Genomic DNA, 7,360 nt, shown 5'->3' with positions numbered 1-7,360 from the left:
GCCAGCTTGAGGGAAAACACTTGCAAGTTATTGGCAACAGCAAAGTAGCCGTGGCCCAACTTACTGTTTTAAATCTGGTCCAAAGAACTTTGTAGTCTCTTGTATTGAACCCAGGTCTATCTGCATGAACAATCATATCAAGAATATCTAATCATTCTGTTGAATGGAAACAGGGATGCTTAACCTTTGTTACCTGTATATCTACCTGTACAATATACATTACAAAATTACAATATACATAATAACAATAAACTTTACTTGATGGCTGCTTCTTTTTCATTGATTTAACTTTAAGCTGATTTGACCTTAAAACATAAGGCCACTCTCTGCAAATTATCTAGCAACAGATGACATTAACTGTCTTCTGTATTGCAATATAGACCTCACTGACTGCTACAAAATAAAAAGAAGTGCAGTAGAAGATTAACTGGGTGATACAATCTACAAATCTCTTTATTTCCTGAAAGGTAGACAACTCTTCAAATTCCATTCAGAAGAATGAAGTGAATTTCCTAGTTAAGTGAGCCTTTTAGACGTTTCACTCACTCCAGTTTTAATGTCTTGCCTCCTTGGCATTCCATGAAGCATTAACATACGCAACATTACTCCCAATGACATCCACTTTAGCCTTCATAGAACAATTTAAGACGAAAATCTATGTAAATAAATTACATCAAATTCTCATGATAAAGCATGAAACATATAACTGTACTCAATTTAGAGTGCACATCATCTCATGATCCTGGTGTTGACATTCACATGCATAACGTGACATCACTACTAAATATCGTACCAAAAACAGTGTGCCACCATTAGAAGTGCATGCAATAGTATGGTAGTCAATTAGTGCATAGTTTTGGACTCTCTCACATTCTGCATGGGGCCAAATGTTTGGCCCGTGTTAGTGAGGCACCCTGTAGTGATGAACAGCTATAACTCACATATTGCACTCCTTCATGTCCAACAACTAAATTTAGCGCAATAAGGAAAAAGTGGCATAGAACTTGTTCTGATTGGTTTAAAAAGGTTACATTTTCCATATTTCTACCTTGGATAAACATTTATTAGATTACATTTATTCAGAAATCAAATCATGATTTTAGTAAAATTATTTAGTCCTAGACCTTATATTATTAATAAATACATACTTTTTGCCATGTTTTTGGCCATGATTTTTGCCACATATTTTGCTCAATTTGAAAGAAAATTGTTAATCAGAGTTATGCTGGGGAACATATGGACAAAATAAATGTTTTATTAAACTTTTTTTTTTTTAAATAAAATTTAGAAATGTGGGCATTAATGGTTTAAAGTGTAATAATAGGTATATATGATTATTGCTTGTGAAGTAATATTATAGTATTACATACTTATTACAGGATTATGTATTATGTTCTACATTAAAACAATGTTCTGTTCATTAAAATTAATATGTGTTTATAAACTGTTCTTAATTGGATCAATGTCACTGCTGGTGAGGATGAAATGTGAGGAACTGATTACATCACAACACAGAGCACCCATTTCAACACCCAGTTCTACTCTGCATATCTCCTGGAGGTTGTGTCTGAACAACAAAAATGTAAGTCTAAAATATTTATTTGTTTATTATTGGAAATCATTCTATTTTAGATTTACTTGTACTTTTTGGTGTTTCCTCAGATAGTTGTGTCTGTGTGTGTGTGTGTGTGTGTGTGTGTGTGTGTGTGTGTGTGTGTTTTAATCAATCACAGACAGGAAACCCTCTTGGTCTTTATGTCAGCTGTTGTACTTACTATGGCAGCACATGTACGAAGTGTTGAATGAAACAGATATGGTTGGTATGACAAAACCATAAAGCATTACACTTTTTTTCCCCCGGCATCAAAACTGGCATCAAAATGCCTATGAAATATGTAAAAGAAATGCCCCAACACTCTCAGTGTTTCATTTTTTGTTATATATTATGCATTGATTGAGTTGTTCATGGACTAAACGCTAGGTGGTGCCCTCACACTGCATATTATTATGTGTTTGCCTCGCTCTAACAGCCTGCCTCATTTTAAGAAGGACTTAAAACAGGAAAATACAAACATGTAGTGTGCATCAAGTACCCATGACCAACATTAGCAATGTGGAAAAACCCGCTGCACTATAGACCTGTGTAACAAGCTCTGGGTCTATAGTGGTCAGTCTGCCAGGAGTTGCCGTGCTGTGAATGTATCTCAGACAGTTAAAAGCAAAGCCTTACCTGTAGCTCTATCTAGGAATAACTTGTTAAACTGCTTAAGTAGCTTTACTCAAAAACAACATTATTTTGCTTAATCTTCAAATTTGGCTTCTCATGCAATTTTTGCAGTCTCTCTTAAATGGAGCAGCAGTTAAAGGAGCCAGAATGTAATCGCTGTGTCATTTAAGGTGGAACGGAAAATTCATTAAAGAAGTCAACTTCAGCCTTGTATTTTCAGCCACTTTCCCAGGACAGCATGATAGCTAAATAAGCTGAAACAAAATGCAGCTGTCATAACTTTTGGACTCACTTCATTCTTACAGTTTCGTACAATAAACGAATTGTGGATTTTACATGTTTTAATGGGAGTCCAAACTGAAACTGTCTGAAAAAGAAAAAGCAATCTTAAGAGATTCCCTGCTGCTATACTGCCCATCTGTGCCTAGTTTTGACTGACTGGGACTGATTACAGCTCGTAAGAACTTGTGTTTTTGGTGATCAGATCACGTTCGCAATTCACTCCAAGGCATTAAACTCCCCCAGAATGCACTGTGTTCGTATTATGGTCAGATCACTTAAACCACATTTGGAGGTTGCCAGGGACAGTTCTTGGCCATATTTTACACAACTGTAAACAGAATACGTTTTCATTATCTATATACAGTTACATGAGCTGGAATGTGTCTGCTTAGTTCTGACTAGCAGGGAGAGAGAATAAACAAGGAAAGGAAATATGGAGGACACACCAGTCTGGAGTTCCCAAAATCAACAGGATTCATGCACTCTGGACTGATAGAAGCATCCAACCTGAGCTCATATGTTAATGAGGGAAAAGTAAACAAAAGTAAAATGGAAATGATGTATGTGTCGATGTGCTTTTTATGTGGGAAAAGTACTGCTGGACCTTACCTGGCCAAAGTGGGGACACATTTTAGTGAAAAAAAAATGTGTAAATGGATGCTGGAAGTTTATCCAGATACATGATCATGAAACACATGTTACCACAATGCATGAACAGGCTCACTGTGTCATGATATTGGGTAGTGTGACACATTTAATTCTTTTAAATAATACATATTACAACATAATAATAAAACAATAATATATTAAGTCTCTTCAGCTTTTCTCTACAGTCAACATCGGTGGTACTCGTCTTCAGTGTCTCAGATGCCAAGATAACACCATCATTTTGGTTAATTACCAATTTGTTAGTTGGTCTGGATTCTGCCTTGAAACAAAACATCATGGACTGAGTCATGAACTAATTCAGCTTTGATAGCTGGTGGGAAGTGTTGAAGACGGTAACAGTAAAAAATACACCTTTTAGCTTAGCCATCGATAGCTTAGCTAAGGCTAGCACAGTTGGGTATTACTGTGGAGATGCACTGTTTAAAATAAGAGAACTTGAAAACTTACAGCTGTGGGTCTAAACCACATGCTCTGCTAGGCGCAATGATTCTGCAGTGGATGATGGGACTTTTACATCATTCTCATTGGCAAGTCATGAACTGATTCATCCTTGGTATTTGAGCAAAGCAAGAACAAATCTGGGTACTTTAATGGTACTTGGTACACGGCTCTTGGTCGAGAGACATTGGCTGTGTCTGAATGTAGTAAATGCTGCGTACTCACACATATTCTGATGTAGTAAGACACCCAGTCATGTCCAAATCAAATGTTTGTATAAAATGCTGCCTGCTGAGGTTCCTCCATTCTGACATGTTTTAAAAAGCAGTGTAGATGTATCCTTTGGTGTCTCACATGTCCCACAATTCTTTGTGTCAGCACCAGTATAGTTAGGAAAGGAAAACAAAAAAACAGAAAACACCAGCACTGCCACAGTGGAGAAAAGAGAGTCGTTTGTGTACAAATACTTTTTATTTTGGTTATATAAAGTTCAGATTCTGGGTAAAAGTTGCTAATGTCTAACGCTAACAGCTAGCAGTATACGTATCTTGGTAACGACATGAAGGCTGACTTTAAAGCTCATACCAAATGTGATCTGGTTGCAGTTACTTTCATCACAACGCTGCATTCTAAGCCACTGACTTATAAAACAGCACAGGCAGCGAAGTATCTAAGTTACTGAAGGATGATAGTGTTGAATGCTGAACTATGAACTGTCTATGAACACCATTATCACATAATTATCTTTTCTGCCCAGGTGGGTCGGTGAAAGGTGAATGGCTTGTTCTGTAGACCAGTTAAGGTGATATGCCAACTGGAATGGATCCAGTGTGGAAGGAAGACTGCTCTTTATGTGATTCAGTACCAGCCACCCAAAGCATTTCATGATGATCAGAGTGAGCATTACATGTTGGTAGTCATTGAGACAATACACAAATGATTTCATTGGCACAAGGATGATGGTAGTCATTTTGAAACACTTCAGGACGACTGCCTGTCTAGTCAACTTAAAACTCGTTAAGTGAACATACCTTCCCTAAATGAGGTCCAGTGTACACACCCTTTATCCGTCCCCCTCCACTGAGTTGGTTAATGAGAGTAGTGGTCTTTTTCATACAAAATCAAAATCCACAAAATCCTCACTGAGGACTAAATGATGGTAACACATCATACAAAATTTATTAAAACGTTATTTGTTTTGTATTGCTTTTCATATCCATAGCTGTGTGCATGATGAAATGATTAAGCTGGGGCAGGTTTATGGAGCCTGGAAAAAAAAGAGTAGCCATGGGTCAAGCTATTCTACCCCTGCATTTAATATGTTTAGTTTCATACTTGCTGAGGGTTATTGCTCAGCAGAGTTAGGTGTGTGGTTTTTAACTTGTTCTTAATTCCTTGGAACTCAAGTCATCACAGAGAGGAACTGAATGTTATGAAACTTTTCATGACAAAGTTTGTCCCTCTCAGTTCAGCAAAAACTGACATTAATAACTGATCAGCACATTAATTTATCAGTCTACTCAGGTTTAAGCAGAGCTCAGTAACACTGAAATTATTAACTGAAAAGCATATTGATTTATCAGTCTACTCAGGCTTTAGCAAAGCTCATTAAGACTGACATAAACAGCTGACCCATTACATTGATTCATCAGTCTACTCAGGCATTAGCATACCAGGAGCTATGCTGCCTGGAGGTGTAAATCCTGTCAGGGCATCTCCCATGGCAGAAAGGTCTTAGCATAGGTTCCAAACTAAACCTGCCATCTATACTGGGCAGCAGCAATAGAGGACAATGTCATCAGCAGAGGATCACAGAGGTGACAGCGGCAAAGACAATTCAACTTCACAGAAGAAGACAATAGTAAACCACATTGTACTTTACCAAGAAAACCATGTGTGTAGTCATAACAGAATGACTGTCAAAATGCCAGAAGATGGGACCCTCAGGCTGGAAGGCACTTGATTTGTTACTGAGGAAGAGCTGAGGATTCCTCTGAGTACAGCTTCTTGCATACATGGCTAAATTAAAGCCTTTCGGACAAGTTGACAAGCGAGAAAAAAAGATTTCAATGCTACTAAAACAAAATCACAGTCGTAACTTGGAATGTATGAAGTATGAATCATGGCAAGCTGGAAGTAGTGAAGATGGAAACAGATTATCTACACATCAACATTCTACGGATCAACAAGTGGAACACACTAATCGGAATCTACTACCCGAGACACAAACAACAAAGAAGAAATGAAGTGGTTTTCATTGTCAAAAAGACTGCAAGAGAACTACTACTCACCTTTTGTGAGTATGTGATGATTTTTGCGAGTACATGATGAACGAGATGATTTTCATTACTAATACATTTTTAAGCAACCAAAACAATGTCTAATGTGTATTTCTCATGTGCATGTTTCAAGTGAAGCCTAGAAAACGTAATCGAACCATCAGACTTTCAAAATATGACCTGGAGAACATATTTCCTGTCTTCAAAGAAAACATCAGGAAATGATTTCAAAAGCTGGACATAACTGACATAGAACCAGGAGAGCTTTGAATAGAACTCAAAGAGAATCAGAGAAAAGTTGTGGAAGAATGAAAAAGGGGAAAGAAATTAAAGTGAATGACTGAAAATAAAGGAGGGATTGCAAAGAAGCCAAAATCAAGAAGTACAAAGATCTTTTAATAGAACTAAACCATGAATTCCAGAGAGCTGCCAGGAATGACAAGAACCAATATAACATCTGTTAAGGTATTGAAAAAGGAAACAAACATGGAAAAACATGGATTGTTTTTTTAGAAGATACTCTAAGAGATGTCAATGGACAAATCATAATGCATAAAAAAATAAATAAAAAGCTGGAAAGAATAAACAGAAGACCTCTACAAAAAAAAAGTCAATATCCAAGACACGTTTTTGATGTCAGCTACTCAGAAGAACCTTTAGCGCTAGAAGATGAAGGCCCTGAGATCACTGCCAAAGAGAGATTTCAAGATTTTGAAGAAGCTTTGCTACTGACCAAATGTGCAAAACCGCTCCATGGCTGGCAGATTGAAAAAGGTCAGTTTATATCCCAACATCAAAGAAAGAAGATAAGAAAGGGTGTGCAAACTATTGCACAATTTCACTAACATCAAACCCCAGTAAAATTATGCTTAAGATCAATTGACACAGAGCCGCGCATTGAAAGAGAACTGCCAGATGTACAAGCAGTACTCAGGAAAGGCAGAGGATCAAGAGATATTATTGCAGATGTATGCTGGATCATTGAGAAGCCAAGGAGAAAGAAGTCAACGTGTTTCCACAGCAATGTCTTGGACTGTGTCAACCAGGTACATTTATGAAATTGTCCTATACAATGATCAACAAGCCACAGTCAGGACAGAACATGGACAGACATGTTCCACATGGGCAAAGAAGTTCCAAATGGCTATACATTATCACCATACCTGAACAACAGGAGAGGAAAAATGTAGAGTCCTTTGAAATTTGGTGTTGATGACTTATGAGAGTACCTTGGACAGCAAAGAAATTCTCAATCAAATCAAGCCTCACCTCTGACTTGAAGCCCAGATAACCAAAATAGAACTATTATATTGTTTTTCAGTTCAGTTCACTAAGCAGTAAATTCAACGTATTTTAATATATGCAAAGAAGAACATTACTGACCACTGTTTCATTCTTGTCCTTTGCCACCACAAGTAATTCACTGGGTCTAACTTGGCCACCCCATTGTGAAAGCGCTGGCTAT

Source organism: Colossoma macropomum, unplaced genomic scaffold, assembly GCF_904425465.1.
Source record: "Colossoma macropomum unplaced genomic scaffold, Colossoma_macropomum, whole genome shotgun sequence".
Lineage (NCBI taxonomy): Eukaryota > Metazoa > Chordata > Actinopteri > Characiformes > Serrasalmidae > Colossoma > Colossoma macropomum.
This window is presented reverse-complemented; position numbering follows the sequence as displayed.